This window comes from Pinus tabuliformis, chromosome 3_2, assembly GCF_031772625.1.
Source record: "Pinus tabuliformis cultivar Carrire ecotype Pingquan chromosome 3_2, CPIR1, whole genome shotgun sequence".
Classification (NCBI taxonomy): Eukaryota; Viridiplantae; Streptophyta; class Pinopsida; order Pinales; family Pinaceae; genus Pinus; species Pinus tabuliformis.
Genome location: NC_142302.1, coordinates 288110357 through 288136581, shown reverse-complemented (window position 1 = coordinate 288136581; position 26225 = coordinate 288110357).

Sequence of the window (26225 nt, the reverse complement as noted above, 5' to 3'; positions counted from 1 at the left end):
CCTACTCCCTTACTTGCCCAGCTTCACCAAGTTCCTGTAAGATCACAGAAGAAGGAAACTACACAAAGACATGGATTTATATTCATAAATAGCTTAGGATCAGATTTAAGCTAAACATACAAATGTAACAAACATCAATGGTACACAAGCATGTAGGAGAAACTCAAATAGTTTTATTGATATAACAAGAAGATCCAGCAGGAGTTACAACCGATGATTCCTGATCCACCATCAACCTCCCAGCAAAGAATCCCCTCTTCACCTCCAACAAAGCATAAATCACCCAATACTCTGATATCTATCTCAAAACCAACAGTAATTCTCTGCAATGTACAAAATTCCAGCCTCTGGATCTCTAGGATGAGGGATCCATATATAGATGTATGCAAGGAAGATGAGTTAGCTTGTCATTTGACTAGTGGCTTCTCTCTGTCAGTTCTCGCTACAACTTGGAGACTGAGAGCCTCTTACTCATCCTTGGTCGAACTCAGTGAGGCAAGTGTCATTGGAGAAGATTCTGGAAGCTTCCATTTTCTTTCCACCTCGCAGAATGGCACTGCCATTTGTCATTTCCCGCTCAACGCACCCTGGTAGTGAATTTAGGTGCATTGCAACGCACCTAGCTAGTGTACTTGGGCGCTATGCAACGCAGCTAGCTAGTGGAGCAACTGAAATGATCCTGATTTGACTGATTCTGAGTAATTTCTGGTGGAGAACTTCTGGGAGAAGCTGTAATTTGTTGACCTTGTTCCTCTAGGGGTCGGAACAACACTTTTAGGGACTTAGGATCCCTTGGTTTATGAAAATTTCATGCTTAGAGCTGTAAGGCACAAAAATGTCTATAACAGTTGCCCCCTAAAGTATGAGGCCGTTTATCGGGTGAAATGCTTTATTAGGAGGATCCCAAGTTCTTTCAATGCTGGGAGGAGACCTGTAATAAGATACAATACAATACATTATCTTCATACTATTTTTCATGATCTAGCTGAGGCGGGAATTCCCATGATCAGCTTTATAAATTCATTTTCATGTACATAGGACAGACAATCGTCTGATGGTAGACTGATGATTCTGATAGAGCCATCATCCTTTTGGTAGGATGATTATCTGTGCTGCAATGCTGTACATTTCAATGTCTTTATTTTCCTAAATATATATCGCAGCCCGGATGGATGAAACTAGAGCCGGGGTCTTCAATCTCATCCGATCCTCACTCGAAGTACAAGTCAATCCATGTGAGAAATGTTTTGAAGTCGAACATGGAAAGACATCGCTTGATTACAAGTCAATGATGTAAATTGTTAACAAGCGCGAGAGGAATCACCGATAATGATGATGACCCTCAAGGTACTGCAGTACAATTCACATGGTGTGAATAAAGGATTTAGCGTTGAACACCACGCAAAATCTTTCAGTCGAAGGTCATTGATGTATACCTGTCGCCGGAAGTGAGAAACTTGCCATTGAGGCATGCAAGCTTCAAAGTACTGAAGGGGGTGTTCCTAGATCAACTTCTTGGATAATGAGCTGATGTCGACAAGAAGTGATCTGTCAAAGGAGGGCCTTAATGAATCCCACATCAATGACAAGGAACGGAGCAAATGATTTTGATGGAGGTGAAAACAATCTGATGATATACGGTTCAGGATGGCGGTCATGAAAGAATGAAGTATAATGTATGGTCGTGGATGGGACACAGGTGACTTCTCTGGATGACTTCTCTTGAAGATGTCGGCAACACTTATGTGATGGATTGGTAGCATTTACCCCAAATGTGGATGGTATGGCGTGACCATGGTGATGTGACCGGTGAATGAAACAACCCAACCCAACTCGGACACAGAGTGGAAGTTTCATGTTCAAGAGCGACTTGCTACCAATAAAGATTCTTTGAGTTTTCTTCCCAATTTTTCCCCAGTCATTACTGACCAGTACCTCTTTATTATTGTCAAGCTTGAGGAGGATAACATATGCTTGTTCTATAATTTTCCCTTCGGGCAAACCCATCGCTATGTTTTAACGAGCCTAGCGATAGTGAAACTCGTTCTCGTCTAAAGACAGGTTTGTCGCTATTAATCTTTTTAACGAGTTTAACGACAAAGATAACTCGGTCCTTTTCATTTTTAGAGAGTCTGAAAAGGTGCGTAAAGGTAACTCCAAAATTCCTTTTTCGTCATCTAATCCCTTAAGCCCGAAAAAGTATAAAACAATACAGAAGGGATGAATTTTCGATAGTTTTAACGAGCCGAACAAAACAAGCGCTCAATCTTTTTGTGCAATAATCCCTTGGGTCCAAAAAGATTAAAATCTAGAGGAGGGATAGCACTTCCCGTCGCTTTAACGAGCTGGAAGGCCAAAACTCGGCAATCTTTTCATATTTTACGAGTCAGTTGAAAAGAGCTTAAAGAAGACTTGTCTTTTGAGGAACGAGTGATAAAATGGGTAGCAGCTGATTCCAGGTAAGGTTTGGAATTTTCCAATCACGGCAGTGTTACAAGGATGGCTAGTGAAATCACTCTTCGCAGCTGTTCCTCAAAATGGGTAAACAATCAAATGGAGGTGAATGATCGGCCAATGGAAAAGTGGAGGTGACGGTGCAAACACGACCAAGGCTTTAATGGCTGATATGCTACATTCACGGTGGTTATTTACCGGGGAATAGTTCACTTTTTAACGAGCTTAAACGCGGGTGGAAACATTTGCTCGGTGCGGGTTTATTTTTAACGAGCTTGAACCTTGCGGTAACACTGCTCGATTAATCCAGTCATATGATAAGAATGTCTCATATAAAAAACTCGGCAATCTTTCGAGTGTTGCCCCACATCCTTTCTTTATGTAAGTTAGGAAACGACTAATCCTACGAGTTTAAAGGGTTAGAGGTCCTAAAAATTTAAAAAATAAATAGCCGCCCCTCGCTTGCACTCCAAAAGGTTTGCATGCCCCCAGGTATAAAATATGGTTTCAAGGTTACACCTCAATTTGCAGACAAAACATTTGCTTTATCGGGACAGGCCTACCTCTTACAGGTTACCCAAAGATTGTTCTATTCGTGGTGCAAACAAAACACTTCCTTGGCGATGTTGCTCGAAATAAACAAAGGTGAGTGATGATGCCCGCCAACTCACATAACTTTGACAAGAGAATCTTATTCTAGAATAACCCCTCTTCCAATCACGGACGGGGTACAGACTAGTCATATTCTCCCGCGGAAACCTACCCTATACCCGAAGTTTTCCTGCCGAAGCAGACCAGGATGCATGCCCCCTGGGTTTCAGTCATATCCCTCCGAATTACTCGCGCTCATCGGGAGGACGGACTGGATATTGAGACATTTCTTGTGTGAAAAGACCATTTAGGGACGGTATATGACTATTTTCTATGCGTGATCCGGGAAATGAAAGCTGGTCCACGAGCTTGACCACTCTTCCTTCGTGCGGAAAACACATTACTCTAAAGGGCGAGGAGACAATCGCTCCCATGCAATAAATATAGTCTCATCCAAGGAGTAGATTGTAATCTAGGGGTCCTTGAACCACCATTACGTTCATTTGAACTGTCTTCCCTCTCAATGTTATGGGCACATTGGGAAGGATCCCTAAAGGTCGACTGGTTCCTTTATCAAAGCCTGTTATATTTCTCATTTTAGGCAAAAGCGATGGCGAACCAAGCACTTTCCAAGCAGTAGAGGAAAGGATACTCACAAAAGCCCCCTCATCTATGATGGTACCAGCCATGACCATTCTATATATTTGGACGATAATTCGGAATGGTATGCTTGCTGGTAGACAGGGTCTGCCTAGTTGATTTCAGTCGAAGGAGACAACTAGGTTGCTTGGAGGTGGGACCGAGTAGATGGTCGGGTATGGCTCTGACGAACTTCCTTCCTGCGGTAAAGGAATGGGTAGATTGCCCCCATGTTCGTCGGAGTCTGTGTTGATGAAGAGAATTTGGACGATGTCATCCTTGTTCTCTTCAGTGACTGTATCATCTGAAGATAAAACCTCTGAAGGCAAGACTGGGTCAACTGCCGCCTCGACCTTTTGACTTTCATCTGGTATGGATCTAGATGGTTTATCTTCAATGATAGGCGCTTCAGCCGACCACTTGAGCGGGCCAGCTGGATTCTCAACTAACGATGGACTCGGCAAGAGTTTTTTATATCCAGGAGGAAGTCGTAACGGTGAAACCAGACGATCATCCAAAACTCTTTTAGCTTCGTCTAAGAAGGGACAACGGTGGATGGCATGACTGCCTTCACACAGTTTACAAGGAAATCTAGCTTTCCCTTTTTGTCCTGGGGCTTCACTTTCGCTCGTTGATGGTGTTCTTTCAACATGATCATCAGAGGTTGATGACACCGGATTGTGCAAACGAGGAGACCAGTCCCTTAGTATCCGGGGGATGCAAGGACAATCTCTGTGAAGGTGGTCTCCTTTGCAAATGACACATGGCGATTTAGGCCTGATCGGTGCAGTGTGTGGATTTTCGTTAGACGGTACTCGTTTTTCCCCATTCGCCTTTGGCTCCTTCTTCTTCTTCTCTTTCTTCTTCTTTTCCTTCTTCTCCTTAGGAACTTGACTTTTGGCTTTGCCAGCCCCATCAAGCGAAGAGGAAGGAGGAGAGGAAGAATTAGAGGAAGTATAAGGTTGGTGGGCAACTCTGGACTCGTCTAATTGCTGATTCGATTGTTTAGGAATAGTGGTGTTCTGAACGACATTGGTGGAGAAGAGCCATACTGGCAAGCCAATTGTCAGTCCTGGAAGCGACAATGTGGCCATATGGGGTGCACCAACATCTCCCCAAGAGGAGAAGGGACTAGGATTTCCACCAAGGGGAATTCCTTGGTTGGTAGACTCCATTTTCTCAACCTAAGATCAACGTAGGAAAAGGGTAATGAATATTCCGTTTAAAATAAATTTTTAGACGCTTTGACACAACTTTTTTTTTCAATTTTAAAGAGTCGAGAAAAAACAAAAGATAACTCTAGTCTCCTTCGATTTTTAATGAGCCTGAAGTGACAAGTGCTCAGATGGACCTTTTCCGTTAAGGAGTCTGAAATGGAACGAAAGGGACTCCTCTGGAGATCTAGGTAGAGGGAGTACCAAACCAATCGCAAAACTGCAGAATACTTTTTACGGTACGGCAGTCAGTCTTCCCGAATGTTGTGTTCGGTGCATTGTGATCAGTAGGGCGGCCGACACGGCTTCCTATGGATAAAAGGTTTTAAGCCTATAGGGGTCTCCCAATATATACTCGATGGTACGTGGGAGCACAAGTCCGTACTGGCACTTATCGTCTCATAGTGGAGGAATCACCCAACCATCAGTGAGGACAACAGTTACCAGGCTTTACGACGCCGGAATACGTCTCTAGCCTAGACCTCTAAATGTTGTGCGTTAAGTTCCAAAGCGTTGTTAGATTCATTCAATTTATTTTAAGTTGATCTTTCTTATGAAGTTTGCCTTTTGGGTTCACCACGAGATGTAGATGTAATTCCTAAAATGCAATCTAAAGATGATAAGCAAATCTTTTATCTCTTTTCAGCAATGAAAATCCTAGCTACAAGGGGAAAAGAAAGACACAATCCTTTCACAAAGAGCAAAGAGCACACTGTAAATTTACTTTCCTAAATCAAGCCAAACAGACTGTCAATATGCAAATGCACATGTGCATGTATTTGTTTTTCACTTTCTTAATATTGATGCCTAAAAAGAAAGTTGATGTACAAATCTGAATTTGCTTTCAAGTGACAAACACAAACAAGCTTCTTTTCGAAATCAAAAGGTAGAGATGATTACAACACTTTATGATTTTGAAATAAATACTCGTTTCGACACTAGAAAGTCACAAATTCAAACCAAAGGCAAAAGTAAAAGCATAATTGACTGCCAACAGCAAATAAACTTTCTCCTAAGACCAAAATCGACAGTTATGACAGATCTAAATCAGAGGACAACAGTATGACTATTCTACTTTTGCAGTGGAAAACTGTAAATGATGCCACAAACACACAAAAACACCTACAGTCTTTTTGTACAAAGGAGGCGGAATTAAGGCAAAGAAAAGGGGTTTTTAAACAAATACATACACTGATCACAGGCTGCAAAAAACAGAGACAAAACTGAAAAAATGAAGCAAAGAACCTCAGCTGCACAGGGCTAGGCTGATCAGCGCACCTGTTACATAGAGAAACTGGATTGCAGCGCAGGTAGCCATCTCAGAAACTGTGCTGAAATGCAGGAACTCTTCACAGTGCCTGCGCTGGGGAAGAAACGAGAATTCTATCCGGGTTCTGGGTCACGGTTTGCAGCTTAATCTATGGTTTTTGGCCGAGTAAAAGCAATCAGTAATGCACTATCAGAGGGTAGATTTAAAGGAGGTCTAAGAGCTATCACAAAGGGAAATCAGATCATTTGTGAATCAGCTGTTCAATTCATAAACAGATCCAGTGAATGGATTGAAGTAGCAGATGTCTACTTTGCATTTGTTAATGGCAAATGCAGTTCGATTTGCTACTTCTAAGTTTATGAAACAAACAACAAGAGAAACACAAACAAACTAACTAGACACGATCCCCAGTGGAGTCGCCATTTTGTTCTCGGGAAAAGTGTCTATTCAGAACGACCCTATCCCACTAAGGTGTGACAGTGACCTTAGAAACAAACAAAGAAAACTACTTTTGTATTCTTCTTTATGAACTATAAATGAAGAGGAATAGGATGAACCAACCTGTGTCTTGCGCTAGTCCTTTGATCCAATCTCTCTCCTCTTTGACAGCTTCCACCAACCTGCTCCCTTACCTGCCCAGCTTCACCAAGTTCCTGTAAGATCACAGAAGAAGGAAACTACACAAAGACATGGATTTATATTCATAAATAGCTTAGGATCATATTTAAGCTAAACATACAAATGTAACAAACATCAATGATACACAAGCATGTAGGAGAAACTCAAATATTTTTATTGATATAACAAGAAGATCCAGGAGGAGTTACAACCGATGATTCCTGATCCAGCATCAACCTCCCAGTAAAGAATCCCCTCTTCACCTCCAATAAAGCATAAATCACAGAATACTCTGATATCTATCTCAAAACCAACAGCAATTCTCTGCAATGTACAAAATTCCAGCCTCTGGATCTCTGGGATGAGGGATCCATATATAGATGTATGCAAGGAAGATGACTCAGCTTGTGATTTGACTAGTGGCTTCTCTCTGTCAGTTCTTGCTTCCACTTGGAGACTGAGAGCCTCTTACTCATCCTTGGTCGAACTCAGTGAGGCAAGTGTCATTGGAGAAGATTCTAGAAGCTTCCATTGTCTTTCCACCTCGCGGAATGGCACTGCCATTTGTCATTTCCCGCTCAACACACCCTGGTAGTGCATTTAGGTGCATTGCAATGCACCTAGCTAGTGTACTTGGGCGCTATGCAACGCAGCTAGCTAGTGGAGCAGCTGAAATGATCCTGATTTGACTGATTCTAAGTAGTTTCTGGTGGAGAACTTCTGGGAGAAGCTGTAATTTGTTGACCTTGTTCCTCTAGGGGTCGGAACAACACTTTTAGGGACTTAGGATCCCTTGGTTTATGGACATTTCATGCTTAGAGCTGTAAGGCACAAAAATGTCTATAACACCTTCTTGGCCTCCGAATGCTCTAAACTGTCCCATCGATACTTTATGGCTGCTATTCGGCCCTCTGTTGCTTTAAGAGCTGTTATCGGCCCTTGCCGATCCAAAAATGCTTCAAAACTGATAAAATGCTGCAAAAAACGAGGAAAAGGGGCTCTGAAGGTACGCCGAAGAGAAATCCCTGCATTTGGAGGCATTCAGGACCTGGAGTGATCACATACTACCGAGCAATACTTTGTTTTCTCTGTAGCTGAGGCGGGCTGGAGTGTTGCATGTAAAACCTGTGAAAATGGCCCATTCCTTTGAAACAAGTGAAACACATCAAAAACATGAATTCTGTTGAAAAAATGGTGTCGAACAAAACACTGTTTAATTTATTAAATTCTGGCCATTGGATCCGGCGCGGCCTGATCCAACGGCCCAGATCTCATCGCATATTTGATGATCGGTGGACATCGGGGAGCGACGCATTAACATGTTATAGAAGCGCCGATGGGCTGATCACCGATATCGCATCGGCGATCACCCATTAGGCAAACAATGGAATGATGCAATATATATGGAGCGATGGCGGGCGAGCGACGTGATCAGGGCTGTTGATTCGGGGCCCGATCCAACGGCTCCCGATCAGTCGGCGTATCGGCAGTCGGAGGGACCGGGGGTGCGGCCCTTAAATAATGAAGTGATGCGATATTATAACACGCGATGCGATAGTTTGAAATATATGCGATACAATACATATATCGCATCGGCAGTAGGGCGGGGCACTGTAATATGAATTGGATTGATGCGATGCGACTGCCGACTGCCGATGCGATATCGCAATCGGCGATCAGCGGTTCTCCATAACACATGCTTTATACCACGATGCTTGCGATATGCCGATAGGCGAAATCACATCAGAACTTGTTAATCGGGCTCCCATATATGTGCTATGTTAACACATGACTCCCCCTACCGACTGCGATATCACATCGGAGGGGGTCCAAGAGGAACTTTTATGCAATCGGACCAAGATTTTTAGAAAAAAGCCAAGCCTTATGAAACTGGAGGAGTTTCCTTTAGTGTTTTGAAGGGTTCTTAATGCTTCGGAATGGGTCCGAAGTGTAAAAAAGAAGGCTTTAAATGCATTTGAGGGATTTTTGGCCCAAAAAGAGGGGTTTTATGCATTGAGAAGGTGGAAACAAGGCCAAAAAGATGGTTTTTATACATATGAAGGGAATTTTATGCTTTGTGAAGGAGTCAAAAAGCATTTGGGAGGTTTTATGGAGTGATGAAGGGTTTTATGCATCGGAAGGAGTCCAAAATGCATTAGAAGATGGTTTGAGGGGGCAATGAGGGTTCTTGCTAAGTTTCAAATAAACTTAGCAATTCCCAAATGTACTTATGGTTATTTTTCAACCAGGGGGAGGGGATAAGTCTATAGGGGAGTTATTAACATAGTTTTAGTAGGGGGAGGGGAGATAGATAGGGAGTTACATAGTAAAGTTAGTAGTTAACATGATAATGATAAGAAAAAGCACTAAGTATGAGATCTTAGGCTACTAAGGGGGAAAAGAGACTTGTAGAGGAAGTATGAACATTCCTTGAGTAAAGCAGATCTTTACCAAGGCAACTGATGTGAGAAATGATGAGACTAAGAGATATCAAGTAGATCTTGACCTCTTTAGGGGAAGTTAGTAAGTGAATGGGGAAAGAGGAAGAAGGGGAAGTTAGACATGCCTCGCTTGAAGTCCTTCAAATGGAAAACTGCCTCAAACTTGTGATGTGAATAGATATGACACTTGAAAATATGAAATGGATCACAGGCCATGATTTTGCAACCACAAAGCTACCTACACGGCCTACCCACCTGGCATTTTCTCTTCTTTTTGGTTTGGGTGCACTTGAACTAGCATACCCAACTTTTCATTCTTTTCTTCCAGCTGTCCTCCTATCTAAATCTACACTTATTGCATCCAGGGGCTCAGATTAAGCTGTTGAGCACCCTTGTTTCTCTACCTATCTACAAATCTGCCAAGATTAAGCTGTTTGGACAGATATTCATTCTCTATATTCTACAACAAGAAATTGAAACCTAGGGAAGCCAAGATTAAGCTGTTTGGACTTCCCTTAACTGAAAACTCATCAAAATGGATTAACTCATCAAAATTTGGAATACAACAGTGGCATTTAGACTAGCACACTCTCATGGCCTCTTCTTTGGCCTCTTAAGGAAATATGGAACATTGCAGCATGCAAAGTATGACATATTTGGCATGTAAAAATGTCGATCATGAAAGATGAATACCTGTTGCAACAGGAGGCTAACAGTGGCTCCACTTGGGGATGGCTTTTCCTTGTGAAAAGCCAAGAATAGCAGGTTAGACTGCCTTGATCTTCTATTGTTGTTGTAGAATGAAAACTTCTTTGTGTTGGCTGTTAAATGAATGTGACTTTGACATCTGAACACAGCATTCTCTATAACTGCATTGTTGTGAAAATGAAGCACTGCCTGCTTTCTTCTGCGTGCTTAATATTATGTACAATTGCCTGAGAATGTGCCTTTGAAATAGATCCAAAACATGGATCAAAACTGATGTATTTCCCTTATTTTTGCTTTGACCAAGGGTGCTAATATGAAACTAAAAATACTCCTCTGCTTTGATACTATTGACTGAAGTGGGAAGCTTGATTGTAGCACTTCTAACTGAATTTGATTTGATATAACAATGCTGCTTTATTTATGAACATGATAGCATACCTGAGGAGCTTAGGGCCTTCGTTTCGAGCTTCAACTACAACAAGTTGCTATTCAAACAAAAAACCAAAATCCTACCTACCTACCTACTCTAATCAGCCTTCTGTTTGCTGGTTAGGTAAAGTGAAACAGCCAGTGCAACCATTTAAGCAACTGTAGAAACAAATAAACTGCTTGACTATTTGTCAGTGAAATCGGAAGCATAATTTGGTTATGTGCCCCCATAATCAAAATTGTGACATAGAAAGGCCACTGCTGATGTATTTGGTCCTCATAGAGAAAACATGTTACAGATTTTGAGTTGGGAAGATCCTCCATGTAATCTGATATAGGATCAATAAAAGCATCCTCTGGGATAGTTTCTTCTGGGCCTTCTTGGTCTAATTTAACAACTGTATCCTCAGTAATAAACCCTGCAACCAATTCTTCAGTCTTTGTCTTGAAAGCATGATTATCCTCAATCTGTAAGTCAGAAGGTAGTACAATTTCCTCATGACTTGGAGAAGGAAGATGTTGTAAGAATTCCTTAGGATCGCGAAAATCAAATGACTGAATTTGAGAATGCAAAAGTTCAATCTCATTTTCATGTTCTTCAACAACTAAATCAAGAAAACACATTTTGATTTGAGGCTATTCTATCGCTTTGACTTTTAACAATACCAATTTGAAAAAATCTTCATCAAGCTCATATTCGGATAACAACTTCCTGAATTCATCTAAAGCTTTATCTAATGAAAGATCTTCCACAAACCCGGTCATCCTGCCTTACTATCAATGCTTCGGAATATGGATTATTGGGCTGTAGAATTGCTCTGAAACTCGAAGCTCTGGATTTTTGAACAAAAAATATTCTGCTACTTCTCTTTCAGGTTCGTTCCTCCAGTGGAGTCTTGATTGTAAAAATGATGTGGAGTCGCCAGGTGGATGATTTAGCCTTGGTATGTCTGATCCCTATCCACCATAAAAGATCATAACTAAACGTGAAAAAGTTCTGAAGAAAAGGAAGGAGCACTTTCTTCAAAAGACGAGATTTTTTGGGATTTTGGAGCTTTCCCAATTAATTTGTGAAATTATTTGAGGAAGAACTTCCCCAATGGAGTTGCCATTATGTTAACACTCAAGTTGTCCCTAAAGCTCCTTAAAGGGACACGGCCGAGGTAACCACAAACCAATCTTTGGACTGCAGGTGCTAGCCCACCTGCAATCAGAGAGGGCTCTCTCTTAATGATTTAGCTTTGTTGATGATGATTTTAGGCTAGTTATTGAGTTCAAGGGGTTTTGTTTAAGTTTTGGTGGGAAGGAGGATTCTTTCAAACATAGTTGGGATGCATAGTGTGAGAAGTTAAAACCATTGGGCATGGAGTCAAGTATTAGGGCTTCCTGTTGCGTTTTCTTGGTCACAAGAGGAATACAGAGCAGGATAGCTACACATAAAACAATATCGAGCTGGAATAAGGATGGAATGAAGGTCAGTGAATCAAAGGCAACTAAGTAGCTCTCATTATGCTAACAGAGGGAAGGTGAATGAACATTTATATAGGAGCAACCAAGGATTCCTAAACAACAATCATATATGAAGGAACTAGCATAAATATGAGCAAATCAGTCTTCATATTCAGGACTAATTCAGAGGAAAACATAGATAAATCACAGAAATTGAGAACAGAATACAACTAAGTAAGCTCTGAACTATTCTTTCTTCCTCCTATTTAGATGGTGATACAATGGTGGCATAAACACATATAAACTGAAAACAGAGGTGAGAAACACTTATTGGACCATGTAGAAGCATTAGAATCCCATAGTCACTCTTCAGCCATTAAAACACAACAGACAGTTCATCTCCCAAGCATTCCAACTATCTTTGATTATAGAGGCTCTCAAAAAATACAGTGCAAGTCTGGAGAGGAAGTTATGAACCAACCAACCCTTCAGAGGGCGGTATATAAAGAGAAATATTTACAGAGTTGCCCTTGAACAGATGTTAAGGGAGAAAAATATCCCAAAATATCTCAAAAGAGATCTAAAACTGATCTGTGGAAATCAATGCTATTAGTCCTATTCTATGCTAGAAATAAATGTAAACAGATCTACTTGAGGTGCGCTGGGAGGCAGCGACCTCACAAAATGATCACTCAAGACTGCGCATTGGGCCTGCAGCCTCACAAAATGAATTAAAAACTGTCCTCTGAGCTATGCGCTGGCCTCATGGCCATAACTGCGCATGGGGCTCAGCAATACTGCTCCAAAATGTGGCTGGATGCATTGTTCTTCTAAAAATTGTGCCTTGAATCCTTGTCTGCGCCTTCAAGTGGCTTTAAAGCCAAAATTTATGAGTGGGTGAGCCTTTTATGGCCCAGGACTGTTTGTTGACTTTGCTGTAGGCATTCATGACTTCATTTGCTTTGAAAATGCTTCACTGATACTCTTTGCCGCTTCCTTGATATGCTTTGGCATGCACCTGGTCCCTTCTTGGCCTCCGAATGCTCTAAACTGTCCCATCGACACTTTATGGCTGCTGTTCGGCCCTCTGTTGCCTTAAGAGCTGTTATCGGCCCTTGTCGATCCAAAAATGCTTCAAAACTGATAAAATGCTGCAAAAACCGAGGAAAAGGGGCTCTGAAGGTACGCTAAAGAGAAATCCCTGCATTTGGAGGCATTCAGGGCCTGGAGTGATCACATACCACCGAGGAATACTTTGTTTTCTTTGTAGCTGAGGCGGGCTGGAGCGTTGCATGTAAAACCTGTGAAAATGGCCCATTCCTTTGAAACAAGCGAAACGCATCAAAAACATGAATTCTATTGAAAAAATGGCACGGAGCGAAACACTGTTTAATTTATTAAATCCTGGTCGTTGGATCCGGTGCGGGCTGATCCAACGGCCCAGATCTCATCGCATCTTCACTGATTGATGGACATCGGGGAGCGGCGCATTAACATGTTATAGAAGCGTCGATGGGCCGATCACCGATATCGCATCGGCGATTGCCCATCAGGCAAACAATGGAATGATGCGATATATATGGAGCGATGGCGGGCGAGTGACGTGATCAGGGCCGTTGATCTGGGGCCCGATCCAACGGCTCCCGATCAGTCAGTGTATCGGCAGTCGGAGGGACCGGGGGTGCGGCCCTTAAATAATGAATCGATGTGATATTATAACACGCGATGCGATAGTTTGAAATATATGCGATACAATACATATATCGCGTCGGCGGTAGGGCGGGGCATTGTAATATGAATTGGATTGATGCGATGCGACTACCGACTGCCGATGCGATATCACAATCGGCGATCGGCGGTTCTCCATAACACATGCTTTATACCACGATGCTTGCGATATGCTGATAGGCGAAATCGCATCGGCACTTGTTAATCGGGCTCCCATATATGTGCTATGTTAACACATGACTCCCCCTCCCGACTGCGATATCGCATCGGAGGGGGTCCAAGAGGAACTTTTATGCAATCGGACCAAGATTTTTAGAAAAAAGCCAAGCCTTATGAAATCTGAGGAGTTTCCTTTAGTGTTTTGAAGGGTTCTTAAGGCTTCAGAAGGGGTCCTAAATGTAAAAGGAAGGCTTTAAATGCATTTGAGGGATTTTTGGCCCAAAAAGAGGGGTTTTATGCATTGAGAAGGTGGAAACAAGGCCAAAAAGATGGTTTTTATACACATGAAGGGAATTTTATGCTTTGTGAAGGAGTCAAAAAGCATTTGGGAGGTTTTCTGGAGTGATGAAGGGTTTTATGCATCGAAAGGAGTCCAAAATGCATTAGAAGATGGTTTGAGGGGGGCAATGAGGGTTCTTGCTAAGTTTCAGATAAACTTAGCAATTCCCAAATGTACTTATGGTTATGTTTCAACTAGGGGGAGGGGATAAGTATATAGGGGAGTTATTAACATAGTTCTAGTAGGGGGAGGGGAGATAGATAGGGAGTTACATAGTAAAGTTAGTAGCTAACATGATAATGATAAGAAAAAGCACTAAGTATGAGATCTTAGGCTATTAAGGGGGAAAAGGGACTTGTAGAGGAAGTATGAACATTTCTTGAGTAAAGAAGATCTTTACCAAGGCAACTGATGTGAGAAATGATGAGACTAAGAGATATCAAGCAGATCTTGACCTCTTTAGGGGAAGTTAGACATGCCTCGCTTGAAGTCCTTCAAATGGAAAACTGCCTCAAACTTGTGATGTGAATAGATATGACACTTGAAAAGATCAAATGGATCACAAGCCATGATTCTACAACCACAAAGCTACCTACCCGGCCCACCCACCTAGCATTTTCTCTTCTTTTTGGTTTGGGTGCACTTGAACTAGCATACCCAACTTTTCATTCTTTTCTTTCAGCTGTCCTCCTATCTAAATCTACACTTATTGCATCCAGGGGCTCAGATTAAGCTTTTGAGCACCCTTGTTTCGCTACCTATCTACAAATTTGCCAAGATTAAGCTTTTTGGACAGATATTCATTCTCTATATTCTACAACAAGAAATTGAAACCTAGGGAAGCCAAGATTAAGCTATTTGGACTTCCCTTAATTGAAAACTCATCAAAATGGATTAACTCATCAAAATTTGGAATACAACAGTGGCATTTAGACTAGTACACTCTCATGCCCTCTTCTTTGGCCTCTTAAGGAAATATGGAACATTGCAGCATGCAAATTATGACATATTTGGCATGTAAAAATGTCGATCATGAAAGATGAATACCTGTTGTAACAGGAGGCTAACAGCTCAATCTAAAACTAAGTATGCACCCGATAATTTTATGATGGGTCAGATTCAATAGATCTGAGATGACAATCTTGATTATGAGGTGATTTGATCTGTGCTAATAATGTCTTGATGAATGATTTTTCTTTGTATGTTGAGGTATGGGTACGTTTGAAGTTCTGTGTTACAACGAAGGTTTGTGCCACTGATTGAAGATCTCTATGCGGGTTTTACAACCTGAAAGGTGTGTATACACATGAGTTTGATACTAAATGATGTAGTGGATCTATATATGATTTGGTATTTGTTTCAGACTGACAGTGGTTCAATTTTTCAGGATTCATCTATTCACTTTCAGGTTTTAGTGATTTAAGATCTGTACACGGGTGTGATTCATGGAAGGCGCATACATATGCAGGTTTTCTACTATAAAGTAGCATACATATTTTGATATATGCTTGATAACGATTTACTGTAACAAAATCAGGTTTTTGTGATGTCCAATATGTTTATTTTTGTTCTCGTTACAGTGATGTGACTATTATGGTTGTTTAAGCTTAGGTTTTAGTTGATTGGTTGATTTTTGGTTTATTCAGTTGATTTAGTGATTAGGTTTCAATTGATGGTTGATTCAGTTGGGTGAGAGATTGTTTGTTTTAGGTGATGATTAAGTGGTTTATTTCAGTAATTAGTTTCAACTTTGATGTTTGATTTTGGGCTTAAATGATGGTAGTGGGTTCAATCTGAAAATTTGATGAAATGTGGCGTACAAGTTGTGATGTTTTGTAGCAGGTGGATCTAGTATGAAAATTTATGAAATTTGGTCCACATAGGTGTTGAGGGTTGGAGCCTTCAATGAGGAAGTCGAAGTTTTCTTCCAGTGGTAGTTGGTAAATCAAATAAGGGGCTTGGAGCTCCCTTTCGGTGGGTGCCGGTGAACGAGGTCAGGGGGTTGGAGCTCCATTCTAATAGGATATTGATAATGAGTGAAGGTTGTAGCCTTATGTAGTTGTATGAATAACAATTGTGTACACATGTGGGTTCCCTTTAGTAAAGTTGTGTACAAAAATTAGGATATGAAATTGAAAATTTTAATTGTTTGAAAATACTGATTCACCTCCCCCCCCCATCCTCTAAGTATTTTCCTAACATCTGGTTTTGATATAAACCCACTAAATACTCCCACTACATGTGTATTGTATGGTCTACTATAGACCATTGCATAAATCAAGCTTCTAACTACACAAGAATGTGGAACATGGGACATGTCCTCTTCCTCTTCCTACTTCTCGGGACACTTATCTACAGATAAATTAACACCTACAAAAACAGGCACATTTACTGTTTTACTTTCCTGAATATTAAACCTTTACAATATTTCCATTATGTACTTCCTCTGAAGTAACGAAAGTATTTTTGTTTCCTAATCTCTCCTAATTTTCATGCACGAGATAAAAATTTCAAGACTAAGATTCTTCATGTCCAATTTAGAGGACACTCATATCTTCACATCATGGATGGTTTTGCTTTGATTTCCAATTAGCAGTATATCATCCACATACAAGAACAAACAAATAGTATGATCACCTTATAATTTGAAATATACATAATGATCTATATTTCTCCTTGTATATCCATCTCCCAATATATATGTATCAATTTTTTTATACCACATCATTCTTGATTGATTTAACCCATAAAGAGACTTTTGTAGCCTGTATACCAACTCTTTATTTCCTTTAACAATAAATCCTTCTAGATACTTCATGTAAATTTGTTCATCTAGATTACCATGTAGGAATGTTTGCTTCACATTCTTAATTTATACTTCAAAATCGAAAGCAACAAAAATAGATAAAATAAATCTAATAAAAGTTAATGTGGAAATAGGAGAAAACAATATTACCAAAGTAAATTCCCTCTACCTGAGAATAACTCTTTGCTAATAGCTAACCTTTGTATTTATCTAGTCTTCGTTTTGCATTCAACTTCTTATTCAACACCCATTTTCTTCCACTAGGATTCCATCCAATTAGAAACTCCACTAGATGTCATGCCTTATTCTTGTATAAGGATATCATTTCTTCAACCATGTCCCTTTTCTAGAGCTTTCCATCCTCTGAATACATTACCTCCATAACAGTTCTAGGATTATCATCACTAATAAAAAAAATAAAATGAATACAAATTAGGTAAATTATACCTTTCTCGGTTCCTTATTTCCTAAAATGATATCCTCAGTGTCAGATTCTATGGTTATCCCTATAATTCTTGTTCTTGTATAGATTCTAATCCAACATCCTCCAATTTTAACTTTATATTTCCTAGTTCTTTCTACCTTGGTAGGATTTCCTATTTGATAGCATCCTTGACTTCTCTAAACACCACATCTTGACTATACACAACCTTATTATTTTATGGGTTCAAAATCTTGTATCCTTTCATACCATATTTATATCTAATAAAGATACACTTTCAACTTTCATATCTAGGTTATTGCTATTGTCCTTTTGTTACAGGGAAAAGTGTCTATATAGAACTGCTCTATCCCACTAAGGTGTGACAGCTGCCTTAGAAACAAACAGAGAAAAGCTACTTTTGTTTTCCCTTTATGAATTATAGATAGATAGGAATAGAAAGACCAACCTCTGTCTTGCGCTAATCCTTCAAGTCGATTCCTCTCTTCTTTGATAGTCCTCAGCTACCTGCTTCCTTGCACGCCCAGCTTCACAAAGTACCTGTAAGATCACAGAAGCATAGCACTATACAAAGACATGGATCTATATTCATAAACAATCTAGGATCAGACGTAAATTGACCATACAAATGTAACAAGCATCAATGATACAAAATCATGGAGGAAAACTCAAATAGCTTTTATTGATAAACAAGAAAAGATTCAGGAGGAGTTACAACCAGTGGTTCTTGACCCAGCATCAACCTCCCAGCAAAGAAGTGCCTCTTCACCTCAAACAAAGCATATATCACCCAACAATCTGATGTTTGTCTCAAAAACTAATGGCAATTCCTTACAATATGCAAAATTCCAGCCTCTGGATCTCTGGGATGAGGGATCCATATATAGATATCTGTAAGGGGGATGAGTCAGCTTGTGATTTGATTAGTGTCTTCTCTCTGATAGTTCTTGCTTCCACTTGGAGACTGAAGGCCTCTTACTCATCCTTGGTCGAATTCAGTGAGGCAAGTGTCACAGGGGAAGATTCTGGAAGCTTTCATTGCCTCTCCACCTCGCGAAATGACACTGCCATTTGTCATTTCTCGCCCATCGCACCCCAAAGAAGGGAGTTTTGAAATGCAACGCACCCTCACAGTGTATCTAGGTGCAATGCAACACACCTAGCCAGTGGAGCAGCTGAAATGATCCTGATTTAACCAATTCTGAGTAGTTTTTGGTGGAGAACTTCTGGGAGAAGCTGTAATCTGTTGACCTTGTTCCTTTAGGGGTTAGAACAACACTTTTAGGGACTTCTGAGCCCTTGATTTATGGACATTTCATGCTTGGGGTTGCAGGGCCCAAAAATGTCTATAACAGTTGCCCCCTAAAGTATGAGGTCGTTAACCTTTTGGTGTCGGGTGAAATACTTTATTATGAGGATCCAAAGTTCTTTCAATGCTGGGAGGAGACATGTAATAAGATACAATACAATACATTATCTTCATGTTTTTTTTTTATGATCTAGCTGAGGTGGGCATTCCCATGCTCAGCTTTATAAATTCATTTTCATGTACATAGGACAGACAAATCGTCTGAGTGTAGACTGATGATTCTGGTCGAGCCATCATCCCTTTGAGTGGATGATTATCTGTGCACCAAGGATGTACAATTAATGTCTTTATTTCCCTGAATATATATCGCAGCCCAGATGGATGAAACTAGATCCGGGGTATTCAATCTCATCTGATCTTCACTCGAAGTACAAGTCGATCCATGTGAGAAATGTTCTGAAGTCGAACATGGAAAGACATCGCTTGATTACCAGTCAATGATGTAAACAGTTAACAAGTGCGAGGGGAATCACCGATAATGATAATGACCCTCAAGGTACTGCAGTACAATTCACGTGGTGTGAATAAAGGACTTGGCATCGAACACCACGCAAAATCTTTCGGTCGAAGGTCATTGATGTAAACCTGTCGCCGGAAGTGAGAAACTTGCCATTGAGGCATGCAAGCTTCAAAGTACTGAATGGGATGTTCCTAGATCAACTTCTTGGATAATGAGCTGATGTCGACAAGAAGTGATCTGTCATAGGAGGGCCTTAATAAATCCCACATCAATGACATGGAATGGAGCAAATGATTTTAATGGAGGTGAAAACGATCTGGTGATATAAGGTTTAGGGTGGCGATCATGAATGAATGGAGTATAATGTATGGTAGTGGGCGAGACACAGGTGAATTCACTGAATGACTTCTCTTGAACATATCGGCGACACTGATGTGATGGATCAGTAGCATTAACCCCAAATGTGGATGGTATGGCGTGACCATGGTGATGTGACCAGTGAATGAAACAACCCAACCCGACTCAGACACGGAGTGGAAGTGTCATGTTCAAGAACGACTTGCTAACAACAAAGTTTCTTTGAGTTTTCTTCCCATTTTTCCCCAGTCATTGCTGACCAGTACCTCTTTATTTTTGTCAAGCTTGAGGAGGATAACATATGCTTGTCCTATAATTTGCCCTTCGGGCAAACCCATCACTACGTTTTAACGAGCTTAGCGATAGTGAAACTCGTCCTCGTCTATAGACAAGTTTGTCGCTATTAATCTTTTTAACGAGTTTAATGACAAAGATAACTCGGTCCTTTTCAATTTTAGAGAGTCTGAAAAGGAACGTAAAGGAAACTCCAAAATTCCTTTTTCGTCATCTAATCCCTTAAGTCTGAAAAAGTATAAAACAATACAGAAGCGATGAATTTTCGATACTTTTAACGAGCCGAAAAACAAGCGCTCGATCTTTTTGTGTAATAATCCCTCAGGTCCAAAAAGATTAAAATCTAGAGGAGGGATAGCACTTCCTGTCCCTTTAACAAGCTGGAGAGGCCAATGGCTCGGCAATCTTTTCATATTTTACGAGTCAGTTGAAAAGAGCTTAAAGGAGACTCGTCTTTTGAGGAACAAGTGATAAAACGAGTAGCAGCTGATTCCAGGTAAGGTTTGGAATTTTCCCAATCACGGCAGTGTCGCAAGGATGGCTAGTGAAATCACTCTTCGCAGTTGTTCCTCAAAATGGGTAAACAATCAAATGGAGGTGAATGATCGGCCAATGAAAAGTGGAGGTGACGGTGCAAACACGACCAAGGCTTTAATTGCTGAAGTACTACATTCACGATGGTTATTTACCGGGAAATAGTTCATTTTTTAATGAGCTTAAACGTGGGTGGAAACATTTGCTCATGGCTTATGTTTATTTTTTAAACGAGCTTGAACTATGTGCTAAAACTGCTCGATTGAATGGTCATTTTGACTTTACCATAAATAGCTTTGTTCTTTCAAAGATTGCACTGCATTCTCAATTGCTTCATCAAACTAGTTAGAAATGAACAATACATGCTTGAAAAATGAGTTAAAACACTAATATTTTACTCGAATCACGTAAAAAGTAAATTAAAAGTGCTTTTACCTCTCATTTTGCCATTTCATTTGAATTTTGGTTTGTTGGAGCTTTGGAGGTGCTTTTCCCCCTTGATTTTCATCCGTTGATTTCGAGAGATTCTATGGACGATTCTCGGTGCCGTCTCGACCAGGTAGGAGCTAAACTTGGGCTCTTTCATTTCATGGTTTCCATTTTTCATTCTGAGCTTGATTCCTAGTTTTTCTGAGCCCCTGGGGTTTGAAAAACTTGTTCTGCCTTCAGCACACCCTCTGTGTATCGAAAGGTGCATTGAATGTTGGCCTGTCTGAAGGCCATCTGACATGCAATGCACCCAGAGTACTACTGTAGGTGCGATGGGCGCAGAGAAGGAATTCTGTGCGCAATTTTTGATGGAAATTTTGCCTGTTTCTTACCAAAATCAGGATCTAACTCCTCCCTTGTTTGTTTTTCAGAGATCTTTGGAGCAAGATGACCATTACATGGCGAGAACGTGAGCATGAAGAAGAGGACATGCTTGCCCTACATGATCCAGTTACAGTAAACGCACTGCGGAACTGTGGCTTGCTGAAGTTTTTCCGCATTTCTAGCATGAGACAAAAGATCAACTTACTGCAGTATTTGCTCGATGCTTGGGATCCTACCAACCAGGTTTTCTAGATCAAGGGAAAATCTATCCCCTTGACTGTAGTAGACATCTATTTCTTGACCGGTTTGTCGAGGCGGGGTGCCCCCATATCTTTATCAGGTTCGGCCCGAGGAGGTGACTCGGTGAGAGATTATGTCCGCCGGTACTGCAGAGAAGGATCTCAGCCGAGTAAAGACGGCAAGATCATCATCCGTGATGTTACTGACAGGTCCCTCAGGACTATTCTGTTTACTTTTGGTAGGATGGCGGTGGTGCGGCTCTTCATGTAGCCAACCGATCTTATATGCAGTATGCCTTGGAATGCCTCCAACCGAAGGTGTTCAACTGGTGTGACGCAGTACTTCTTGTGATGAAAGAACAGTTGACCAAGGTAAAGAGCGGGAGGTTGAAGAACTTTGGATATGGTTCTATTTTGACCGCCTTTGCCTTGGAGAAAATACCACTGATGCAGCCGCAGTATATTGCACTCGATTTACCTTCTCCTACTGAACCACGGATGCAGAGATGGGTCGACCACATGTCTAGGCATGCTGGCCAGTCTCAGATTTCATTTTCTGATACCTTCTTCAGGTGGTTTGACCATCAGGAGATGGTCTATTCTGAGTATCCATATGCTGGCATGGACTTCCGTGGTGATCCAGATTTAGTACTGCCGGATGGCGAACAGTGGGGCGCCATTGGTAAAATTTTCGACCATATTCCTATTTATCGTTTTTTGTTTATAATGTTCTTGTGCTTTACTCTATCAAGACTTTAATCAAACTCATGTGTACATGAAGATGTTGGTCCTGTCCGTCCAGCAGTTCGCCTGAGAGTACCAGCTGCTGCCCCAGCAGGAGAGGCCGTCGGGAGGGCTATCCTTCGTGACCTCGACGTGGCTGAGACTCTCACAACATTACAGGAGCAGGTTGAGGGCCTCACTCTCAGTATTCCAGATGCGAGGACTGACGAGCTACCTTTGAGGTTACAGCGGCATACTACTGGTGTGCCAAGATAGTGGACTCATCTCTTGCGCATGATCGCACAGGCTGTGACTTGCTATCACGAGCATCATTAGACTAGGGCGCCTCCTAGCATTTTGAGTTTTTTGGTCATTTGACCGATTTTGTCTTGGTTATAGAACATTATGTGTAAACCATAAACAGTTATATATATTTTTGATTTTCGGAGTTTTATTTTGGTTAAGTTACATGATCCATATGCAAACATTGATGGTATGTTTCTTTTTATAGATGTTGCAAATGTCTATCTAACACATAATTCGCTAATGAGTCATTTAATGTGTTTAAGTTTCTGGAAGTGTGTTGATATTGAATAAAATCAAATTGTCTTTCCAAAATCTTAACCCTTAGGAACATGCGATAAATAGCTGGATTTCGGACAGGGTAGATACCAGTGAGTTGTAGTATTACAAGTTGTGAGTCTAGCCTGACAATTACTCGGTGTATACCATGTGTGATGGCATCAAAGAGAAGTTCTATCAACCCGCTATATTCAGCGATGTTATTTGTTGATCGACCAATACATACCCCTCTGAAACTTACTAACTCGCCGCTTGGATTAAAAATAGCCCAGGCTGCAGAGGATAGGTTCCGTGAACTACGACTCGCTCTGTCGGCATATCCAACACATGACTCCAATAGGTTTGACATCTGCAACAAATGTAAAAAGTGGATTACTTGACCAAAATAAGCACTTTAGCGAAAACAAAAACGTAACAAAAGCATGCAGGTTACCATTAGGCATAGTAACGCTTGAGGTACAACCCATTACGAGGTTGTGCCAATGGAATTCCGTCATAATCCATTAATTCGTAGGATCCTTTTGCTAACACTCATTTAATAATATAGGGGCCCATCCACAAAGACTTAAATTTACCTGCTCCCAATTTATCGGATTCTTGGTCGTAAAGCAAGACCAAGTCACCTTCTGAGAAGACACGGGGTTTGACATTTTTGTCAAACTGCGCCTTAACTTGTTTCTTATGGGCTTCGTTAGCCAAAGAGCCATCACGACGAGTTTCATCCAATTGGATTAGTTCCAGGAAAGGAGCTTCTTCTTCTGAAGTTCCGGGGAGGAGATCGATTGCGAGTTTGAGAGACGAGATTTCGCACTGGATTGGTAAGACTGCTTCCAGGCCGTATACCAGTTGGAAAGGTGTAAACCCGGTTGCATTCCTTACCGATGTTCGGTAAGCCCACAAAGCTGAGTACAGGATTAGGTGCCATATTCTCTTGTGAACTCCAATCATCCTTTGCAGCATGCGTTTCAGGACCTTTTTGATTGCTTCAATTTGTTCATTGGCTTGCGGATAATATGGAGTAGAGCTGTCATGAGACAACCCTAGTTTGGCAGCTAATTCGACCATCATGTGATTGCAAAAATGCGATCCATGATCTGTGACTATAGCTTGTGGTATGCCGAATCTGGGGACTACATGATTGAAAAAGAAGAGGGCAGCTGTTTCACCAGTATTATCTAATGTAGGCATCGCCTCGGCCCATTTGGTAAAATAGTCAACTGCAACTATGATATACCCATGCCCCCCGGTCAAGGTGGGGTTACATGTCATGAAATCGATGCCCCATTTGGCGAATGGCCCAACAACAACTATTGGCTGTAAAGGTGTGGGTGGTCTTCTGGTTTTGCTATCGAAAATTTGACAAGCATGGCAACTTCTAACTGCGGTTATGCAATCTTTGAACATTGTTGGCTAGAAGTATCCTGCTCGTAAGATTTTTTGCACCGTAGCATATCCAGATTGATGCCCCCCACACGCGCTTGAATGACAGTCATTCAAGACTTTTTCGGCCTCCTCATGGGTGAGACACCTTCTCAGAACTGTATCGATACCACGACGGTAAAGTGTATCACCGACAATCATGTAGTCTTTTGCTTGGTATCAAATACGTTTTTGTTCAGAGTGGGAGGTGTTTGGCCTATATTTTTGGGTTTGGAGATAAATGATTATATCTCCATACCATTCATTGCTTGAAGATATCAGAAACAAACTTTTGTCCACGATTGTTTCTTCCTATGTTTCATCGTTGGACGACGATGGGAGATCGCACAATAATTCTGCGAAAACTAGAGCTTTTTTCGACTTGGATTTTACAAATTCCAGATCAAACTCTTGTAGGATTGCTATCCATTTTGAATATTTGCCCCCCAGCAACTGTTGCGACAATATATAAGTCATGGGGTTGCAATCTGACAGAATGGTAGTTTTCTGAAAGAGGACATAGTGTCGAAATCTCTGTATCGCTTGAACAGTTGCGAGTGCTAGCTTTTCAACGTAAGAATATTTGCTTTCTGTATCATTCAAGTTCCTACTTAAATAGTATATAGGATGTTCAATTCCATCGACTTCTTGAACTAAAACCATTGCGATGGTCGTATCTGCTGCAGCCATATACAGGTTAAAATCTTTTTGATAATCAGGAGCGTACATTAATGATGCTTTCATTAGGGATTCCTTTAAAGCATCAAAAGAAGCTTGCACAACCTGATCCCAGACAAAGGGCACCTCCTTTTTCAAAAGACGTGTATAACCTTTAGCAAGTTCGGCGTAATTTGGAATGAACCTCCTCAGAAAGTTTGCTTTCCCTTGGAGTTTCTGAATCTGAAGAAAATTCGAAGGTGGAGGCAAATTTATGATTGCCTGGACCTTACATGGGTTGAGACAAATCTCGTCCTTTGAGACTACAAAGCCAATTAAACGACCAGAACTGACACAAAATACACATTTGTGTGGATTGAGTCGTATCTTGTAGTGTCGACAACGTAGAAATATTGCTCTTAAATGCTGTGGATGATCAGTCCGCTTTCGCGAATGAGCCGGAAGGTCGTCGAGGTATGGTTGAACGATGTTTTTGATGTCATGGAAGGCATAATTCATTGCCCTCTGAAATGTCGCCCCTGCGTTCTTTAAACCAAAGGGTAATTTTCGATATGCGAATGTGCCCCACGGACAAATAAATGCAGTCTTTGACTGGTCCTGTGGGCATATATTTATTTGATTATACCCGGAGAATCCATACATGAATGAAAAGATTTCGCATCTGGTGCATTCATCAATAATATGGTCGATGAAGGGTGTAGGGTAGTTGTCTTTTGGACAAGCTTGATTTACATCCCTATAATCGATGCACACTCTGATTGTTCCTTATTTTTTCATAACAGGGACAATATTCGATACCCAATCGGTTAGAGGAACCGGGTAGATGAAACCAACATGGAGAAGTTTTTTAACTTCTGCCTTAATGGCAGCGACTTTCTTGGGGTGCACCTGCCGTAGCCATTGTCGTACTAGTTTGACATCTGGATACATCTTAATTTCGTGTTCAACGGTACTCGAGTCAATGCCTGGCATTTCATCATATGACCAAGCAAAGACATCTCTGAATTCGCCAAAAAGAGCGTTATATATTTCCAGTTCTGAAGGATAACAACATTTGCCAACATAAATGTTCTCTACAACATCTGTTTTAGTCGAGATATTTATGGCTATAGTCTCTTCAATGTTGGACAAGTTTCGCTCGGAATCCACCGTGTTTACAGTATTTGATAGGAATTCAAAAACTAAAGGATGATAAAGGTCATCTTGAGTATCTTCTCCACAATCCGGAAGAAGGGAACGATGGTGGGAATCATTCCATGGTGCCCCTTCAATTAACATTGATTGGACAATTCCTTCGTCGGTGACATGCACTCGTGACCAAGGATCTGAACGGGTACCATATTCTCTAGACCTATCTATCCAAACGCTTGATGAGCATTGATTTGGGTTTGCCTCCCATGCTAGGAACATTGATTGCTACAATACTTCCATTGGGCTTGGGGTCAAAACCATTGCATGATCCATGTCGA